Genomic DNA, 22,888 nt, shown 5'->3' on the forward strand with positions numbered 1-22,888 from the left:
ACATTGAAGGGTGAACACACTACCCCATAGCACTGTGGTTGGAAGTGAAATTGATGTGAAGCCAATCACATTTAAGCCACATTTCCTGTGATAAACCAACAGGGCTCTTCTCAGGAGTCAGCTGAATAGCAAGTTAAAAAAGGAGTGTCAGTTAACATGCTCAAAAAATTCTCCCACACCCTAGAATTACCCCCACTGCTTTTTCATGATTATAATGGACATTTATTGGACATTGGCTACATGGCGAGAAATTCATATGGGACAATTCTAAACAGCAAAAGAAAGCCTATTAAGATGAAACCAAGGAAAAAATGCATGAAATACAGAAAATGGAATGTAGGAGAGGAAAAGAAGAGAGCCTCCATGATGATGGTGACAGAAGATGTCAGCATGACAGCTGAGTGCCAGAAATACAGACAGAACAAATTAGAGGTTGCCAGTGGGGAGAAGGGAGAGGGAAGGGGCAATATAGGGGTAGGGGACTAAGAGGCACAAACTAAACTAAGCATAAAATAAGCTACAAGGATATACTGTACAACCTGGGGAATATAGCCAATATTTTACAATAACTATAAATGAAGTATAAACCTTAAAAATTGTGAATCACTATATTATACACCTGTAAATTATATAATATTGTACATCAACGCTACTTCAACAACAAAAAATTTTTTAAGAAATTTAAGGAGAAAAAATAAAAGCATTACAAATTTGCTATTTAAAAAAAAAAAAAAAAGGGACTTCCCTGGTGGTGCAGTGGTTGAGAGTCCGCCTGCCAATGCAGGCGACACAGGTTAGAGCCCTGGTTCAGGAGGATCCCACATGCCGCGGAGTGGCTGGGCCCGTGCGCCACAACTACTGAAGCCCGCGTGCCGCAGCTACTGGGGCCCGCGAGCCTGGGGCCCATGCTCCGCAGCGGGAGGGGCCCAAGTGCTGCTGTGAGGGTTGGCCCCTGCTTGCTGCAACTGGAGAGGGCCCACGCACAGCAACGAAGACCCAGAGCAGCCATAAATAAATAAATAAATAAGAAAAAAAATACAGAGCTACCAGCCCAGATTGGAGGGGGTCAGAGGGGGTCAGATGAAGAAATTCATCTTCTGGAAGGTGAAATTAATAGAACATCTATGAATATGATATAAACACACACACATATGAATACATGGAGAGGCGATTTGGGCCATTTGTGGTTGAATAGGCAATACGTACATAGAAAACCAAGCAAACGCAAAACCAGACAATTTTTTCACATCAGAGAAAATTAAAAAGCCGTGCCAGAAGGGAAAAGTAGTTTGGTTTACTACATAGTTCAACTGTAACAAGTGTTTACATAGTCATAATACTGTAAAGAGTAGTGCTGATCAAATCACAATTATATAACATTGATGGGAGGGAGGGGAGTGGAAGTGCTGGAGGTGTCGGGAGCAAAGAGGTGGACAAAAATCTTCTTTTCAGTCATGGGAAGTCAATGGATTATATCTAAAACTGAAAAGTCCAGATGTAACATTATTATTACAATAATGAATATTACTTAGAGACAGGGAGACAAGTGTCAAGATGATACACTAAAAGCAGTCTCCTCTAGGGGGAGGGTGGTGGTAAGCAACCTCTATGCTTCACAACATGCTTTGTAAACTATGTGACTCTTTAGTCTATCTGCATGTATAGCTTTGACAAAAGTGAAAAGTATTTAAAAAGAGAGCCTGTTATCTCACATAGCTCCCCATGAAGATGTACAATCACCCAGGTAAAGCACTAAGCATTATTCTTCTCACAATAGGATTCTTTTACAGGAAAGACTGAATTGGGAGCACTTGGTGGCCTGTCTTTTCATTTACTTAACGGTGTTTTCTCAAAGAGCAGAAGTTTTTAATTTTGATGACAGCCCACTCAATATTTTCTTCATCATGCTTTTGGTAACCCAAGGTCGCAAAGATTTTCTCCTTATGTTTTCTTCTGCAGGTTTTATAGTTTTACTTTTTGCATTTATGTCTATGATCCATTTTGAGTTAGTTTTTGCAAATGATGTGGAAGTATGGATCAAGATTCATATTTTTGTATATGGAAGTCCAATTGTTCTGGCATCATTTGTTAAAAAGACTATTATTTCTCCAATGAATTCCCTTTGCACTTTTGTCAACAGTCAATTGGCTACGTATGTGTGAATCTATTTCTGCACTGTCCATTGATCTATGTGTGTATCCTTTTGTCAATACCACAATGTCTTCATTACTATAGTGCTGTGGACTGAATGTTTGTGCTCCCTCAAAATTCCTGTGTTGAAGCCCTAACCCCCAATGTTGTGGTATCAGGAATTGGAGCCTTTGGGAAGTGATGAGGTCATGAGGGTAGAGCCCTTATGAATGGGATTGGTGCATTTATAAGAAAAGATATGAGAGAGATGATCTTTCTCCCTCTGGCAGGATACAGCAAGAAGGTGGCCATCTACAAACCAGGAAGAGGAATCTCACCAATCACCAAATCTGCCGGTGCCTTGAGTTTGGACTTCCCAGGCTCCAGAACAGTGAGAGATAAGTTTCTGTTGTTTAATCCAGCCAGTTTATGTTATTTTTTATAGCAGTCTGAGTGGATTAAGACATGTAGTTTACAGTAAGTCTCTTTCTTTTTTTTAACATTTTTTAGCAATAAAGTATTTTTTAATTAAGGTCTTGATTTCAGGCAAAAATTTTGGCTATTGTTGATGATTAGATTTTATAGCTAACCCTTCTGTGCCCTGTCCATAGTCACAGGGCACTCTCCACTCCAGTACATGCCAGTGGCATCTACTATAATCCTCGATACTCTGCCTGAGGGGTTTCAGGGTGCAGCCATCAGCAAATGACAGATTGGAGTTGGAGGAAAAATACCTCCTCTTTCTCATCCAGGGTGGGAAATTCTAAGGCAGGTTCTATAAAATCTTCCAGAGTTTTCCAACAGGATGAGCCCCAGTTGCCCACAGCAGTAAACTTCTCAGCACTGCACACTTTTTGGCTTCCGTCCATTCCCCATCTCACAAACCCATTCTCTGAAAAATGCTTCTGGATCACTTCCCAAGTAAATTATTTGTCCTCAAATTATTGCCTCAGGGTCTGCTTCCAGGAGAACTCAACCGAAGATATATCCCAGCATCCAGCTCAGTAACAGGCCTGTGTAGACTGCAATTGTCGTCAGAAGGACGATGATTTCTATACAGTTCGGGAACCTGACATATGGTCTGTGCTGAATGAATGAAACGATAAATGATTAATTGCGTGAACCCATGAAGGAAGCGCTATTAGCCACGCTCCAATCCCTCCCTCCTAGTTCAGGCTAATCCTTGGGGACAGTCATCTGTGTCCAGATTTTTTCAGTGTTCCTTTCACACATTTGGAAAAGGTTCTCTGAAATAGTCCAACAATCTCTAAGGGGAATGGAGGACCACTTCGCCATGAGGCTGGCTACTTGAGATAGTGGTCTCATGCCAACAAGTTGGTGATGGGCAGCAGGGCTGAAACCTGCCAAACTGGGCCGAAAGATAGAGACTGGGAAACATGGTGAAAACAAGGGAGGATCACATCAACCACACCCTCTCTCTATTGTCACCTAATGGATGACAACTGTAGCTGCCAGATCTCCTCCCATCAGAAATGAGCGTCGCCGGTGAATTTCTTCCTGCAGGGGTTTTTCCCTCTCCAGCTCTTCCCAGATGGATCTTTTGAAATTTACATAAGGTTGGAATGCCCTCGCAAACATCCCCACAATTCTGTTGAGTCTGTGGATATAAACTTGTACAATGTTATACCATTGAGACTTCACAATTGTTTGTTAATGCAGCACGAAGTACATGATTATGTGTGTGCTTGGATATGTGTTTGGTCTCATATAATCATGTATGCAAACTGAAATAAGATATCCATTTTCAGATGTCAGATTGACAAGAGTTTTAAAGTCTGACAATATATTATTAAGCTGTGGGGAAACAGAAACATATATTGCTGACAGAAGGGAAAATAATCGGTTCATCCGCTTGGCAGAATTGCTTGTTTTTTTTTGACAAGAACAACCTAGCCTTGCCAGAAGGAAAAACCTAAAAAACAATTTGAATTCTAAGTATTGTCAGGGAGGAAGAAATTTTTCTCTACCCTTTCTAGGTTCTTCCGGCTAGTCTATGCATTAAATTGACATGAGGCAGATTAACAGGTGAAAATCAGACAAAAGCTGAATAACACGTATACATGGGAAAGACTCAGGAAAACTGAGTAACTCGCCAGAATGACTGAAGCCCTCACCTTAAATACCATCTTCAGCTAAAGACGAAGGAGGAAGGATGTTGGGGACAGCAGTTTGGAATTTCAAAGAGGAGGAAGGCAATTCATATGGAGATGGAAAAGCAAATGTTTGCTAAACAAATGTTTGCTGGGCCATACAGAAATAATGGACACATATAGGAATTTTAAAAAAACAGACTTTGCTAGGTTCCTTCCTGTCTACACACCTAGTTTATACTACAGTTTTCTCTGGTGATAGCTCCCTTCCTGGAACAGGTCCTCTATCTACATTTCTTTTGTTTATTGTAAAAATTTTATTTATTTACTTATTGAATTGAAGTATAGTTGATTTACAATGTTGTGTCAGTTTTGAGTGTGCATCGAAATAATGATTTAGTTATGCATGCATGTATCTATGTCTATTCTTTTTCAGATTCTTTTCCCTTATGGGCTATTATAAAATATTGAGCATAGTTCCCTGTGCTATACAGTAGGTCCTTGTTGGTTATCTATGTTATATATAGTAGTGTACAAATGTTAATTCCAAACTCCTAATTTACCCCTCCCCCTCTTTTCCCTTTGGTAAGCATAAGTTTGTTTTCTACGTCTGTGGATCTATTTCTGTTTTGTATATACGTTCATTTGTATCATTTTTTAAAAGATGTGGTATATATATATATATATATATATATATATATATATATATATATATATATAAAATGGAATACTACTCAGCCATCAAAAAGAATGAAATAATGCCATTTGCAGCAACATGGATGGACCTAGAGATTATCATACTAAGTGAAGTAAGCCAGACAAAGACAAATATCATATGATATTGCTTATATGTGGAATCTAAAAAAAAAATGATATCTACATGTCTTTTAGGCAGTTAGAGGGAAGGTCAAAGGTTCTTCCTGAGTCTTTTGGGCCTTAAAAATAATCAGCCTAAATTAATACTCATGTCAAAGCGGCACAATTCGGGGTGGCAAATTTTGCTTGCCTACAGTATATAGCTTAGGGGAAGAGCATGCCCACTGGTACTAGGCTTCATGCTATAGGAGAGAGGCTCTATGTTAACACCCACTCCCAGCTACCAGGGCAGACTCTATGAATCACAGATGCTGCGTATGTAGAGAGAACCATGTGCTTTTATTCATTCTCTGATCAAAACACATTTTCTGTGCTCAGCTCTTTTTTGGGTGCCAGGGATACACGAAAGACCAGGCACAAAGGAAGTATTCATGGTAGAGCCAAGGCTTCAGTTTGGAATGCTCGGTATTACAGGTTTCGTAGGGATGGACTCCCTGGATCACTCATACGAGGAATCCTCAGCTTCACCACATGGGCAATAATCCGTCTGCAGAAAGAACATTCGATCAGAGCTTCCACTGTGGGACAGCCACCTTACCTCCAGATCCTCCACCTTAAGGGGGACCTCTGGCCGTCAAGTTCCAAGACCACTTGGGGCAGGAAAGAAGAGGCATGAGGCGGCAAAATGAAAGGATCCCTGGTCTTGGGGTCGATCCTAGCTATTCACTGACTCAGGATTCTCATCAGGAAAGTCAGGACACTGGCTGGAGGAGTCTTGAGGGGCCCCCAACTCTGGTGGTGCTGCTGGGCTTTAATCACCCAGAACTCAGAGGAGGAAATCAGTGCCCACAGTGCTTTATGGATGACAAAGCCCTGTGTAGGAGGTCATACTGACGAATGTGGTCATGTCCATTTTGCAGAGGGAAAAACTGAGGTTCAAAGAGATACAGTCATCCTCCATAATCATACTGTAAACAAGAAGCAGGTTTTATTCCAATTCAAGGTTCCTGTGCCCTGGACCACAGCTGCCTGCTTCTTTTCCAGTCCAAGATGACCTTCCTTCCAGGGCCTTTGGAGGGGTCTGGGAGAAAGCACCATGCCAGGTAACCCTGTGGGAAACCTTGCCTGGGGCAAGGGTGGTGTTAGTTGCAGGTAGGCCTTGCAAAGGCTCTGCTAGAAATAACTAGGCAGGCAGCCCCTCCCCATGGGTCTGGGGTACCGGGATACTGAGGCCAACTGGATCGAAGGACTTTGATCTGAGCTTGGACTTCCTCCTTACCCTCTATGGGGTAAATACATTGCTTGCCTACACAGGAACTTGCAACATTTAGAAACACTTCTGCACTGGCTGTTGTTGAGGTTCATCTGGGCAGGAGGACCTTCTGCAGTTGCTTTGCACCACAAGACACCTTTCAACCTTCGCCTTAACTGACAGAGCAGGGCTGCAGGTTATAGTCTGGAGGCTACCTCCTGACCCATCAAAGCTGCTCTCTCTTCCAGGGCTCATACCAAAAATGTCTGAGATGGGAGCACTGCCCCAGGTGACTGGCTGCGTTGAACACCGTTGCTGCCATGAGCAGGTTCCTTCAATACCTTTGATGGTCTCTGTATGGCTATGACCCAGATTAGTGTTTTGCTGCTAAGCACTCACTCTGAGACTTTGCCCAGAGGACGAACCAAAAACGCCTGGGACTTTATGTGATCTTTCCTCAGCTCCTAGGCAATGTCTGACGAGTATGGGAGTACAAAATCCCTGCTTTTAATGCTTCAAAGATCCCTGTGGGATCAGGCTGAGGCTGGGACTTCCTCTGAAATCGTGCCATTGCTTGGCTTCTTCCCCTCATCCCCTTACAGGTTTCTCCTGGGTGCTCTTGAGCCCTTGGCTTAAGTTTGCTTCTAGGAGAACCCACCTGAGATGTTGACTCTGTGGGGGCTCTTGCTGAAGGACTGGGAGTGGGGATGATACTGAAGGACAGGGAAGTCTAGCACAGGGAAAAGGGCAGAGAGCCCCTTCCTGTGGGTCTGGACCAAGTGGAAGATGGATTTGGGACGTTGCAATAAGCCTGGATCTCCTCTTTAGCTTCCATGAGGGAACACACATGTGCCCACACCTGCCCTTGTGGCCCTTGAGGTTATTACCCTGGCACTAACTGTCCTTCTTACATTGGTGAAGTGGATAGAGTCGCCTGCCCTTGCCAGACACTCCTGGGCATTTCCCAGGCTCCACCTCAACTGGACAAGGCAGAGGTTCAGGTTACAGGAGGTCCTGGTCCCCTCATGCTGCAAAACCCCAGCCCTGGGTCTGTGCTTTAGCAAAGAATTCAACCCTTTCCACATCTCAGACCACAAACGGAGGTCCACACACCTCCTGAAAGAGCAACTGATTCCTCCAGGGTCCCCACAAGCAGTGCTGGTAGCTGGTGGCATGTGGCACTGACGGACAGATTGTCTAAATGACTGACTGGGTCACCAAATGACTAACCCCCAATTGAAGTGGACACTTAGATCCAGTGGGAACTACTTTTTCTGGGCAGGACCTTCTTTTGGAATCTGAGATGTCTATAGAATTCCCAAGTGATGCAACAGAGGCCAGGGCGGTGTCTCTTCTCCCTGGGCACTGCCCATCATATGGCATCATTGGTGAGGAATCTGCAGACGGATTATTGCCCATGTGGTGAAGCTGAGGATTCCAGGTATGAGTGATCCAGGGAGTCCATCGTCACACCTCCTAATTTTTCTTCAGTTGTCAAATCTCTCTCTGCCCCACTTTTACAAGGATACTTGTGATGACATTTAGGTTCATCCAGATTATACAGGATAATCTTCCCATATCAATAATCAATATCCTTAATTTGACCACATCTGCAAAGTTCCTTTTGCTATATAAGGGAACATTCACAGCTTCCATGGATTAGGATGTGAGCATCTGTGGGAGCCATTATTCAGCCCATTAGTCATTTCCATTTTGTTTTCTATGAGACGCCTCTCCAGGAGTGTTCCATTCTTTTGCTCCAGTTTTGGGGGTTTTCTTTGCCATGATCCTGGCAATTATTATCTTGGCTCCTTTCCTGTATTATTCCTGGATTTCATCTCTCTCTCTCTCTGTTGTTACATCCTGCATTTTATTGGAGCACATTCTCCAGTAGATTCCTGAGGAATGGTACATAGGAAGAAAATATTTTGAGACTTTGCACTTAGGGAAACATCTGTATTTTACCTTCACACTTGGTTGATATTTTGGCTTAGAATAAGATTATAAATAATTTCACTCAAAATTTTGAGAATATTGCTTTTGTTCTGATTTCCAGTGTTCGTACTGAGAAGTCAAATGCCATCCTGATTCCCCATCCTTTGAATGTGATGTGACTCTCTCTTTCTCACCCATCTCATAGCTTATAGAATCTTCTCTTTATCCTTGATGTTCTGTTTCACAATGATTAGCCTTAATGTAGGTGGTTTTTGTTTTGTTTTGTTTTATGTTTGTGAACTGGGTACTCACTAAGCATTTCAATTCTGGGATGTTTTATAATTCCTTTAATAATTTTACCACCACCATTTTTTGTGATTCCTTTTCAGAAAATTTCATTAGCCAGATTTGATCTTAATGATTGATTCTCTAAATTTCTTATTTTTCCATCTTATTTCCATCTCACTAACTTGTAATTCTAGTCTCTGAATGGTCTCCTCATATTTATTTTCCCCCACTCTTTTTAGAATTTTTAACTTCATCTGTCATTATTCTTATTCTTTGATTGTCCTTTTTAAAAACTATCATTCATGTTGCAGTAGTATCTCTTCTCCTCTGTTCCCTGCACAACCTCTGGTTCCTCTGGTCCTCTTTAACTCAATGTTTTTATCTCTTTTGTGTTAGAAGTGTTGTCAATTGCATGGTAAACTTTAGCATCTGCCCTACGTAACAGCCTGTACCAAAATTTTGATTGGAAGCTTTGTATGCATGGCAGAGGCTCATCAAATGGTAAGCTTCACTATAGGAAAACTGGATCACAAGTCAGTTTTTAAAGTTTAGAATCTCCTGTCTCCTATCAGTTGTTAACATCCATGCAAGAAATAAAACAAGCACCTTAATAAAACAGAAACCATTGCAAGTGCAAGAAGAATTAGAAACACTCTAAAAATAAGAACTCAAATATTCACTCACATCAAGACAGTAAAGATGCAGAAGTTCTAAACAACATAATTAATTAGGTAATCTTATAGATATACATTGCATTTTGAACACTGGTAACAGAAACTATACCTGCTTCTCAAGCACCTGTGAAACTGAATAAAGGAAACCTCGTTTTAAATGGAGTCAGGAGGCCAGAAGGGGGACGCCCTCACACACTCCCACTAGAGGTCAATTATACACCTCAACAGGAAGAGATGGTTGATTCCTAGCAAGAAGGTGTCTCTACTTTATTACCCCAGCGAGAGGATAGTAGATTTCTCCTTGCCCAGCAACAAGCCCAGCCAGTGGGAACCCTCACAACTCAGCCAATGGGAAGCCATCACACCCTGAACTCTAGCTTTCCTCCAAAGGACTTTCCTTCAAAGCACCCATACCTAACTTCTTCCTTTTTCTCTATAAAGTAACGTTCCTCTCCTTTGTTTGCTGGACTTGCCTGTAGTTTTTGCTATAGCATGCTTGTCCTGAATTGCAGTTCTCTGCTATTCCTGAATTCATTCATTTTACTGATAAAATAACTGACTGGTGCCAACACACAGAACATTCATAAATATTTACTATATACTAGGTCACAGAAAAATCTCCCGGGCTTCCCTGGTGGTGCAGTGGTTAAGAATCCGCCTGCCAATGCAGGGGACACAGGTTCGAGCCCTGGTCCAGGAAGATCCCACATGCCGCGGAGCAACTAAGCCCACGTGCCACAATTACTGAACCTGCGCTCTAGAGCCCACATGCCACAGCTACTGAAGCCTGCATGCCTAGAGCCCGTGCTCCGCAACAAGAGAAACCAACGCAATGAGAAGCCAGGGCACCGCAGCGAAAAGTAGCCCCTGCTCACCGCAACTAGAGAAAGCCCGCGCGCAGCAACGAGGATCCAACGCAGCCAAAAATAAATAAAATAAATAAATTTTTTTAAAAAAGAATCTCCTGTAAGTTTCATAAAGTATAATCAATACAAACAATATTCTCTAGTAGCAATGCAATGTCATGAGAGAGTAATAATAATTTTTTAAAAATTTCTTCCTAGAAATTTAGGGGGACACAGGTTCGAGCCCTGGTCCAGGAAGATCCCACATGCCGCGGAGCAACTAAGCCCACGTGCCACAATTACTGAACCTGCGCTCTAGAGCCCACATGCCACAGCTACTGAAGCCTGCATGCCTAGAGCCCGTGCTCCGCAACAAGAGAAACCAACGCAATGAGAAGCCAGGGCACCGCAGCGAAAAGTAGCCCCTGCTCACCGCAACTAGAGAAAGCCCGCGCGCAGCAACGAGGATCCAACGCAGCCAAAAATAAATAAAATAAATAAATTTTTTTAAAAAAGAATCTCCTGTAAGTTTCATAAAGTATAATCAATACAAACAATATTCTCTAGTAGCAATGCAATGTCATGAGAGAGTAATAATAATTTTTTAAAAATTTCTTCCTAGAAATTTAGAAACTCTCTGTAAATCAACTGTTGGGTCAAAGACGAGATACGAATTTCTAACAATTACTGATAGTGAAAACGCTGTGTATTAGGATCTAAGTGATGAGCTAAGCAGTAATCAGAGGAAAATTTATAGTTTTAAAGGTGAATAGCAAAATAATTGAAAGGGTGAAAATAAATGAATTAAACATCAAGCTCAAAAGCTTAAAAGGAGGGCTTCCCTGGTGGAGCAGTGGTTGCGCGTCCGCCTGCCGATGCAGGGGAACCGGGTTCGCGCCCCGGTCTGGGAGGATCCCACGTGCCGCGGAGCGGCTGGGCCCGTGAGCCATGGCCAATGAGCCTGCGCGTCCGGAGCCTGAAAAAAAGCTTAAAAGGAGCACAAAAGTAAACCAATGTGAAACAAACTAAAAACACTGATAAAGACAAAAGCAGAAAATAATGTTAGAAATCCCCAAAGTATAGTAGAACTAATAAATAAAATGCTATCTTCAGAAAAAGAAATTCATAAAAATAAATAAATGACCAGCTAATCTAATCAATAAGTAAGAAAACACAAATACACAAAATAAGAAATGGCAAAGGCAAATAATTATCAAACAGAAATTTTCTTGAATCATGAGAGATTTATTTGCACAGAATTATGCAAGTAGATATATAATTTTAGATGAAATAAATAATTTCCTAGGAAAGTATCATTTACCAAATTTTACCCCAATAGACATAGAAAGTGAAAACAGGGCTTCCCTGGTGGCGCAGTGGTTGGGAATCTGCCTGCCGGTGCAGGGGACACGGGTTTGTGCCTCGGTCCGGGAGGATCCCACATGCCGCGGGGGGGCTGGGCCCGTGAGCCATGGCCGCTGGGCCTGCGCGTCCGGAGCCTGTGCTCCGCAACGGGAGAGGCCACGGCAGTGAGCGGCCTGCGTACCGTAAAAAAAAGACAAAAAACAAAGTGAAAACAGACCAATTTCCATGCAAGAAATAGACAGTATTGAAAAACTATTCCATATGTTTCCACAAAGGCTGCTCTACAAGCCTTCAAAGACACATAATTCCAATATTGTTTAAATGATTCCAAAGTGTAGAAAAAATAATTTTCCAATTCTTTTTATGAAGTAGCTATAAACTTGACACCCAAACTTGGCAAAAATTACATAAAAAAGAAAACTATAACTTCACTAATGAATATTAATTCAAAAATCCAAAATTAAATTTAGTAAGCAGAATACAAAATATATTTTTAAAAATAATTCATCATGACCAGATAAATACAAGATGGTTAAATATTAGGAATTCTTTAATATAATTTATTATATAAATATATCTAAGGAGAAAAAATGATAGAATTTATTCTCATAGATGTTGAAGAGAACTGCAGAAAAATAAACATTCATTTATTATTTTTAAAAACCATATGCACATTTGATAAACTAAAAAATGCACTAACACCTTCTTAATAGAGAATCTCAAAGACTTTTCCATTAAGATTAAGAAGAAGGTGAGGATGTCCACTTACTTCACTACTATTTCATATTGTATTGGAAGAAATAGCCAATGTATTGCACAGGATTTTAAAAATTAGAAATAAAATTATCATTGTAGATAACATAATCGTGTATTTATAAAAGCCAAGAGATTCCATGTTAAATCTAATGTGTATAAGTGATAAAATCATTTAATAATATTTTATATTAGCATCAAAAATCATTGATGTTCTTACACATAAACAAGAAGTTAGAAGATTTAATGTAAGAGAACGTCCCATTTACAATACAACAAAAAACTTAAACACTGGAAATAAATGCCATGGGAAACTATCAAAATTTTAAAATATTTCTCAAAGACTCAAAAGTATACTTAAATGGGAAGACATCCCTTGTCGTTGGATGGAGTGATTACAGCATAATAAAAATGTCAAATTTCTTCATTAATATAATGTCAATAAAGTACCAATAATTTTTGAGGAGTTGATTCTAAACTTCATATAAAAGTAGGAAACCCCTAAAAAAGAAAATCATCAAAAAGACTAGCCTTACCATATGTTAGAAGACACTATAATGCCCCTATAGTTAAAGCACTGTGGTATCGGTATATGAATAGAAAACTACACATTGATACTATACTGTTTCCTGCCTGCCAGACTGGCAAAAATTCAAAAGCTTGACAACAAACTCCATCAACAAGGCTATGAAGAAATAGTCTTTCTCAGACATAGCTGGTAGGAATCCAAAACAGTGCAGATCCTGGGGATGGGAACTGAGCAATGTTTAACAAAATTACATGTTTTTAGCCTTTCAACAGTCTAACTTCTAGGAATCTACCCTGAAAACATATGTCAACGATCACACTAACATAATTTGTAACGTCATTCGTAATGGCAAAGGATTGCTTATCTGTGCAGGACAAGGAAATGGGATGAATAAACTGTGATATATCCACACAATAGAATATTTGGGCACTATAGAATGAGGAAGTTCTCTAAGAGCTGAGATGGAGTAATTGTCAGTTATATTGTTTAGTGACAGCGATGTATAAAGTAAGATATCCTTCATGTAAGAAACAAATCCAAATAAGAATATATATATATATATAATGAAAATATAAGAAAGACAAACCAGAAAGGAATAAAATTATTACCTATAAGGGTTGGGTGGAAGTGAAGGATAGGGATGGGAAAAGACTTCTATGACTGTATCTTTTTATATAATTTTGATTTTCCCTCCAGCTTTATTGAGGTATAATTGACATAAAACATTGTGTAAGTTTAAGGTGTACAATGTGATAATTTGATACTCTTATATACTGTAAAATGCTTACCACAATAAGGTTAGTTAGCACATTCTTTATCTCACATAATTACCATTTTATTGTAATTTTACCATTTTATTACAGTGAGAACCTTAAAGCTCTACTTTCATAGCAACTTTCAAGTGTACAATACAGTTTTGTTAACTGTAATCACCATGCTGTACATCGATCCCTGAAAATTACTCATCTTTTGGGGGTAACTTATTCATCTTCTGACGGGAAGTTTGTACTCTTTGACCATTGCCCATTTCCCCTACCACTCAGCCTCTGGCAACCACCATTCTAAGCTCCGTTTCTGTGAGTTCGATGTTTTTAGATCCCACGTTTAAGTGAGATATTTGTCTTTCTTTGTCTGACTTATTTTACTTAGCATAATGCCCTCTAGGTCCATCCATGTTGTTACACACGGCAAAATTTCCTTCTTTCTTTTTTTATGGCTGGACAATATTCCATCATGTATGTGTACCACTTCTTCTTCATCCATTCATCTGTCAGTGAATATTTAGGTTGTTTTTGTGTCTTGGCTACTGTGAATGTTGCTGCAATGAACATGGGAGTACAGCTATGTTTTCTAGATAGTGATTTTATCTCCTTTGGATATACACCCAGAAGTGAGATTGCTGGATCATATGGTAGTTCTGTTTTTAATTTTTTGAAGAACCTCCATATTGTTTTTCGTAGTGACTGCACCAATTTACATTGCTGCTAATAGTGCATGAGGGTTCCCTTTTCTCAACAACACTTGTTATTTCTTGTCTTTTTATGATGGCCATTCTAACAGATGTGAGGCAATATCTCATTGTGGCTTTGATTTGCATTTCCATGATGATTGGTGATTTTGAGTTCCTTTTCATGTACTTGCCATTTGTATGTCTTCTTTGGAAAAAAGACTATTCAAGTCCTCTGTCCATTTTTTAATTGGATGGTTTGTTTTTATTTTTGCTATTGATTATATGAATTCTTTATAGATTTTGGATATTAGCCCCCGTAACAGATATACGATGTGCAAATATATTCTTCCATCCCATAAGTTACCTTTTCATTTTGTCAATTGTTGATTTTGCGGTGCAGCTTTTTAATTTGATGTAGTCCCACTTATTGATTTTTGCTTTGGTTGCTCTGATTTCGGTGTTGTATCCAAAAAATCATTGCCAAGGCTGATGTCAAGGAGCGTTTTCTCTATGTTTTTTCCTAGTAGTTTAATGATTTCAGGTCTTATGTGTAAGTCCTAACTCCATTTCAAACTAATTTCTGTGAGTGGTGTAGATAGTGGTGTAGATAGCAGTCAAACATTAATGGACCATATATGTGAGGGTCCATTTCTCGGCTTTCATTCAACTGTGTCAGAGAGGTACTGTCACCTGCCCGAGGCAATATGTCAGTCAGAGGCAAAGCTGACATTCAGACCTGGGTCGCATGAGCCCTGAGCCAGGGCTGCTTCTCCAAGCTTCTCCAGGCCCTCTCCCTCCTGGGGCCTAGGTGAGAGGTCAGGCATAGAAGCACTGCCAATGTGGTCCTCTGAGGTTTTGTGCCCGGAAGACAGCGGGAGATGGTGTTGAAGAGCAGAGGTTCTGCTGAGGCAGCCCCCCTGCCACAGAGGGTAGAGCTCCAGGGGCCTTAGGCCACATTGAGGGAGAGTGATGGCAAGGTGGGTCAGAGATCTGAGCCTGGCCGTCTTCTTACTTCCTCAGGGACAATACACCACTTCCTATACTTGCCCTTGTAGCACTGCGGGCTGTGGCAACGCTGAGCATCATTTTTTTTTTTTTTTGCGGAACGCGGGCCTCTCATTGCCGTGGCCTCTCCCGTTGCGGAGCACAGGCTCCGGACGCGCAGGCCCAGCGGCCATGGCTCACGGGCCCAGCCGCTCTGCGGCACGTGGGATCCTCCCGGACCGGGGCACGAACCCGCGTCCCCTGCATCGGCAGGCGGACTCTCAACCACTGGGCCACCAGGGAAGCCCCCCGAGCATCATTTTTGCAAGAGTTTGGTGGGTTGGGCATCTTCCAAGTGCCTTTCACCACTGAACACTTCCCAGGCTTCACCTGAGCTGGGGAGAGCAGGTCCAGAGCTTGAGACCCTCCTGGTGTCCAGAACCAGAGCCTGCACATCCTTACCCTGCTCCATGGAAGCCAGCTGCCCCCAGTGCCCAAACTGAGGCCTAAGCATCTCGTGAAGGCAGGCCCCATTCCTTTAATCCAGTGCGCCCCCTGCTGGACTGACTGGTGGCTGATCTCCAGTCGGGCTGACGGTTGGTTCCACTATCTGATCAAGCGACCAATAAGATTTACAAAGTTGGCAGTGCCAAAGACCCGGCTAGCCCTTGTCCCCAGCCAGATCGAGAGGGAGCCCCCATCAGCATCCCAAGACCCTCTAGAGGCCCTGGGTCTCAGTCTTTGCGCCTTCCTTGCAGATACAACCCTCTCATAGGTTTAGAACATCTGTAGGATTCCTGCCCTTCATGCAGCCTGCAAGGTCGGCATTTCTTCTTCTCCGAACACTGCCGGTCCTCCTGGCACAGCGGGGGCTGATAGACTTTGGCCCCAGTAGGGGGTTATGGCGGGTGCAGGGCAGGTTTCAGCTTTCTCCTCCTCAAGAGAAACAACACAGACAAAGAAGGAGGTGGATTTGACAAGGGCCCAAGAGACCATCTTCCCAGGAGGGTGAAAGGAGTCCCCAGAAACCAGAGGAAGGCTGTAGGGGTGCAGTCATGACCCAGAGTTGGGCAAGGGGTGGGTGCTAAGGACAGCCTGACCAGGGGCCATGAGACATCGCTGGCTCATGAGGGGATGGGCAGCGTTCCCATTCAGGTGTTCCCGGCCCAGAGAAAGATGCAGACACACGGAACAAAGTATGACAGAAAGAGGAGAAAATAAAGCATACACATGAAAACATTTGACAAAAATCGAGAGAGAGAGAAGGACAGGCAGACAGAGAAAGAGAGAGAGACAGCAAGATGGTAATGAACCAGAAATGAAAAGAAAGGCAGACAGATACAGAGCGTAAATGAGATGAAGAGCAAGAGAGCAAAGGAGATGTGGAGAATGAGAGGGAGACGAAGCATAAGAGAGAGACAAGGAGCTGGAGAGACACACACACACACAGAGAATGTGGCAGACAGAGCTGTTTAGCCAAAGCGTCATTTCAGGTGGTCCAGACACACTCCCAGATGAAGTCCTCACTGAGAACTTGGTCCCTATTTGTCAGGGTTTTCTTTCCTGGGATGCCCAATGGAGGGACTGGATTGAGCCCCACCTGAGGAAAGAAAGAGGAGCTCACCCCCAAGCTAGCCAGACGCCCCTTCCTCTCTGCCCTTTCTGAGAGACATGGGACTCCTGCTAGGTGACTTTAGTTCAAGCACTCTCCTTCAGCCAGGCCAACGCTTTCTTAATATTGCACTATATTCTGAGACTCTTCCTCCTAAACCACCCCCCGTCCTTCCCTCCTCCGTCCCTAGGAGTCAGCCCTGCATCTAGTCTGATGGCCGTCCTCATCTCCTTGTCGCCCATTTACCTCTCACAGGCCTTTTCCCCGATACACTCTTGGTGATCTAATCTTATTCTGACATCTGCCTTCCAGAGGACCCAAGCTCACCCACTCACCTATTTGTTTCGGTTTGAATTGTTCAGGCAATGAAGGGAAAGGAAGCAGAGAGGCAGAAGAAGATTAGGAAAAGAAAGAACATGTCTTGGGTTTTTTTTTTTTTTTAACAGATATTACTATCAAATGAAGAGGGTAACTGGAGTCCAATAGAAACCATTAAAAAGAGTGAGGTCCCCATTTTATTTATTTATTTATTTATCCCATTCTATTTAAATGACAATATTCATCATACACCAAAAATTTTATCACTTGCATGATGAAAAATATGTCAACTTAAAACATTCTAGGAAATAAGCAGTTCTTCAAAACTGTAAGATGCATGTATCAAAGAAAAATACATTTTTTTGAAGACCACTCTCCAAGACCTGAAATTCCTGTGTGATCCTGAATCAAGACAGAATCACACAGCAGAAAGTGAGGAAATGCATGACTAGATAACACTTCATTATTAGGTAGTTAAGGGTCTTAAACCCCAAACTAAGATTCAAGGTTGCTAAGCAGGGCCTCAGACAGGATTTCCTTTTCCTGATTTATGATGGCCTAAATTTTAGACCCTGAAGTAGCCTAGAACTAAGGCCATGTCCTGCTCCATTTCCAGTCCCAAAGTCCGGAACCTAGTCCTAGATCATACTACTCCCACAAGTGGCAAGGCCAACAGCAGCTGAACCAGAGACAATGTAGCAAAGAGACTTGCCCTTCAGCCTCAGGATAAGACTGTACATCTTTCACAGCATCCAACCACAGAAACCATGACTCAAAAATGCCCTTGGAATTTAATGAACAGAGAATCTGAGTGTCAGGAGACCTTGAAAACCTATCAGAAAAACAGAAGTGCAGGAACTGGTCAAGACTAAATGTGAAACAGTAACCAATCCCTAAAGGGTCCCCCACCAAAGGCTGAAGACGGAGAAAAGGGGCGGGGGAGAGGAGAGAGACTCGGGAGTCATAGATTTTCATGTAGTTTGAAATACATAACACTTTATTTCTTTGTGTCATTTTCATATGAAGAAGCATTTAACTCTTGATAAAAGGAAGTCTTGGGAATGAGGTAAGCAGGGAAGAACTGGAGCTCAGTTATCCAAGTCTGAGACTGGACTCCCCGGCATCTTCTCAAGCCTGGTGAAGGAGGGGTTTCTACCTGGGGAGAGGACAGAGAAGCAGATACAGGAAGATGCAAACCATGGGGGGGAACACGGATTGAGTCCCAAGACCACTGTGGTCTGAATCCTGGCAGGTACTCTCCTCCCAAGGGTGCTAAGATGTGCTTCCGAGGAATTCTAGATGAGCCATGCTAAAGAATTATAATCTCAGAATCCCTTACCTCACCGTTTAAATGTGAAGAGGAAAGCGCTTCCTTATTATGAGCTGTTAGAAAAAACAATGGCCATGGAAAATAGTCATGATAAAAATTCACTAACAGTTGAGACGCTTAGAGATAATCTTACCCAAACCTCCTCATCAAGTCACAGAAGAATGAGGCCCGTGACACGAAAACAACTGTATTTTCTGAGGAAGGAGGTCTGCTGGGCCTCTTTCTTTACTGTCCTTGAGGCAAGGTTCAGGGCAGATCTCAATTTAAAAGCTCTTTACCTCAATGATTTCTAAGGGCTCTGAGAGTCCTCCGCTCCCTCTGGGACACCTGGTTCTTCTGGAACGTTTCAGGGGCAAAGTGAAGCGGGGTAGACGTGGGGCTTCTCACCTCAGTCCAAAGTCGGCCACGGCTCCGTACACTGACGTCTGCAGTTGTAGACACAACACCTCTTGGACCCACTGCAACCTCTATCGCGCCGGCACAGAGGTAAGAGGACGAAAGGGCAGGAAAGAGAAAAATCTGGGCAATAGCCAGGTTTCCTGATAGCTGGGGGGAAAACGCCACAGGGTGAGGTGGGGACACCAGGGCATCAGCGCCAGCTTGTCTCATGGATTCCTCGGAGGAGGAAGCGTCCCCCCTCACCCCGCCCAACCACACCTAGGACCGCCACGCCCTCCACGCACCCTTGCTGAATCCAGGCTGTGCCATGTGGAAAAAGAGCAGGAGGAAGACCACAGTGGGGCCCGGGAGGCTGCTCAGCTTCATGACGCGAGAAAAGCGTGTGGGTGAACGTGGAGGCTACGTCTCGGTTGATATCGACGCTGGCAGGCAACCGGCAGCAGGGGGAGCTGTAGTTCCCAGGGCCAAGGGTCAAAAGCGCCTGAATTTGACCAGGAGATATCAGCCCTCTCACCCCTGAAAAAGGCACTGTAATAACCGCTGGGGCATAACTTCTGAAAGCCCACAAGTCCTCACTCTTCTTCAGGGAGTGGCAGGGCTGGCCTGGCCCTTAATAATTCTTGCTGTATGCAGTGGATTCGGAAGCAATAGGAGGGAATTGTCTTTGCCAGAGCATTTATCAGCTCTGACAAACTCCCCCCTTCTCACTTTGTATCCAGGACAATTTAACCCCAACCCTCCCAACAGATTTCAGAAATGGGTACATTTGAAGAGTTTACTTTGAACAAATTAACTTTTGGAACCCACCCAGGTACAAAGGCAAGGCCAGATAGTAAGCTATTAGCAAAATAATATGGAGAATATCGTGCATTGGGCACTGGGTAAGTTTAAGTGGTCTAATGAATGTTTTCTACTTTAATGCCTGCCTTTATGTCTCCATTACTTTGTATAAACGTTGTTTGTTACTAAGGTCAAAAGTCTAACTTGAGGTCATTTCGGAATGTGAACCCCAGGCCAAATAACCCTTCTAACTCTTTCTGCACTCCTGTAAAAGTGTGTGTTGTTCCCACTCGCGTGGTGGCAAAGAGAGTATCTATCTTAAGCAGTGGCGAGAAACAGATCTAGGGATGCACATAGGGGAACTGGGACCCGGGGGGAGGCAGAGAGATGCTGAGGAAAAAAGATGGCTCCCTAGCATAACAACACTGTCCACCAACTTCTCACCTGCCTTTCTCTCTCTTACTCTCCTTCTTTTTTTTTTTTTTTTTTTTTTTTTTTTGCAGTACGCGGGCCTCTCACTGTTGTGGCCTCTCCCATTACGGAGCACAGGCTCCGGACGCGCAGGCTCAGCGACCATGGTTCACGGGCCCAGCCGCTCCGCGACATGTGGGATCCTCCCGGACCGGGCCACGAACCCGTGTCCCCTGCATCGGCAGGTGGACTCTCAACCACTGCGCCACCAGGGAAGGCCCCTCTTTCCTTCTTTAAAGAAGATTTTATTAGAGATATTTGCTGCAGATTTAGGCATTTTACAATAAGAACAACAGATCTCATTCAATTGGTTTTCCACAGCACTGCACATGCCCTTTAAAAAAATTTAGAGTTGAGCTCCAAATGAAAGTTCTTTTTTTATTGAGGTATATTTGTTATATAGCAAACTTTAAATTTTTGGCATTATATAAATTATAATTTGACATTTGTATACACTACAAAGGGATCACCAGCATAAGTCTAGTTACCATTCATCACTGTACAATTGATTCCCTTCACCCATTTCACCCTCCCCGCAACCAGCTTCCCCTCTGGTGACCACTGACCTGTTCCCTCCATCTATGCGTTTGTTCTTGTTTTTTTTTGTTTGTTCATTTGTTTTATTATTTAGATTCCACATATTAGTGAAATCATATGGTATTTGTCATTCTCCGTCTGATTTATTTCACTTAGCGTAATACACTCTAGTGCCATCCATGTTGTCACAAATGCAAGATTTCATTCTCCCACATCCTTATCAAGGATTATATCCCCCCAGGAGGTATAAGCTGCCAATATATCTCAGACTCCCCTGGCCCCCAGCTCTATGTTTCAGGACCTAAATTCCAGCTGAGTGTGGCCAAGAGATGGGGGCTCCATTCTTCCACCCCAACCCCACTTGTAGGGTTGAGGCTCTACCCCACAGACTGAAGGTCAAGAATGCTGAGGCCACAGCAGCCCTTGGAATGGCTCATTTGTAGGGTGGAGTTTTCATGCCAGGAAATGAATGTCTGTAAGACCAGAGGCTACTGCCCATGCACAGAATCCTGTCTGTAAAACAGGGGTGTCACCTCCAGAGAAGTGAACCACTATCTCCATCACAGCTCCATAGACATAGCTCAGAGATTTTGCCCAGGTTAAGAGGCAGTCTTTAACAACAGAAAGCTCTAAAGCTCTCCCCGAAGGAACCCACTTTTTTTGGAACAGAGCATGGGGAAGTTCAAGCTGGAAGTTACTCTTAAAAACAATGGAGAGGAGCTTCCCTGGTGGCACAGTGGTTAAGAGTCCGCCTGCCAATGCAGGGGACATGGGTTTGAGCCCTGGTCCAGGAAGATCCACATGCCATGGAGCAACTAAGCCAGCGGCCACAACTACTGAGCCTGCGCTCTAGACCCCGCAAGCCACAAGTACTGAGCCCATGAGCCACAACTACTGAAGCCCACAGACCTAGAGCCTGTGCTCTGCAACAAGAGAAGCCACCGCAATGAGAAGCCCACACACTGCAATGAAAAGTAGCCCCCGCTCGTAACTAGAGAAAGCCCGCATGCAGCGATGAAGACCCGACACAGCCAAAAATAAACAAATAAAATAAATAAATTTATTTTAAAAATGAAAAAACAGTGGAGGTTTTGGTGGTAAGCAATTAGGAGGAAGCTGCCGCTCCATGAGAGCAAAAAACTCAACTATAGGCTAACTAGTTTACCTTTAAGTCAGATTTGAAAGTAACTCCCAGAGAGATTCACAGAAAAATAAAACTAAGAAGAATCTCCTAGGTGCAGCAAAATGGATGGATCTAGAGATTATCATACTAAGTGAAGTAAGTCAGAGAGAGAAAGATAAATACCATGTGATATCACTTACACGTGCAATCTAAAATATGACACAAATGAACTTCTTTGCAAAACAGAAACAGACTCACAGATATAGAGCACAGACTTGTGGTTGTCAAGGGGGAGGGGGTGGGGGAGGGATGGATTGGGAGTTTGGGATTAGCAGATGCAAACTATTATATATAGGATGGATAAACAAGTTCCTATTGTATAGTGCAGGGAACTATATTCAATATCCTGTGATAAACCATAATGGAATAGAATATGAAAAAGAATGTGTGTGTGTGTGTGTATATATATATATATATATATAAAACTGAATCACTTTGCTCTACAGCAGAAACTAACACAACATTGTAAGTCAACTATACTTCAATAAAATAAATTTAAAAACAAAAGAACCTCCTGTGGTCAGAGCACACCTCAAAGACAAACCTCAAAACCTACCTCTGCAAAGGGGCCCAAATAATTGGAAAAGACTGTGTAGCAATTTATGCCACAGGGAATTTTTGGAAAAAAATAGAGCCATTCGCCTGCAATTTAGTGGAGCCTGAAAACTGAGTGTGATGTTGACAGTCACACAGCTTAACCGGAAGATCAGGAAAGACGGCTGAGGAGACTGTCTGATGATAACCTTCCTAAAGTAACAGTTACGGGTTGGTACGTAGGAAAGGACTTAAGCTTGTTGGACATTTTCCAGCGTTTGAGTATGTTTAGTGCTTCGAGAGATCCAATGTTCTGGGGTAATGGGATTAGGATAGATCAGTGGTTCTCAATCAGGATGATTTTGCGCCCCTGAGGACATTGGGCAGGGCCTGGGGACATTTTGCCGTAACTTGGGGGGACGATCTTTCTAGTATGTAGAGCTCAGGAAAGCTGCCCAACATCCTACAATCCACAGGAAAGCCCTGATCCCCACAAGTGGTAATAGTGTCAAAGGTAAGGAATCCTGGGTTAGCTATATTGGGCCAGTATTTGTGTTCATCAAGGACAATTCCTTTGGGGAAACTGAAGGAA

Source organism: Physeter macrocephalus, chromosome 14, assembly GCF_002837175.3.
Source record: "Physeter macrocephalus isolate SW-GA chromosome 14, ASM283717v5, whole genome shotgun sequence".
NCBI classification, from domain to species: domain Eukaryota; kingdom Metazoa; phylum Chordata; class Mammalia; order Artiodactyla; family Physeteridae; genus Physeter; species Physeter macrocephalus.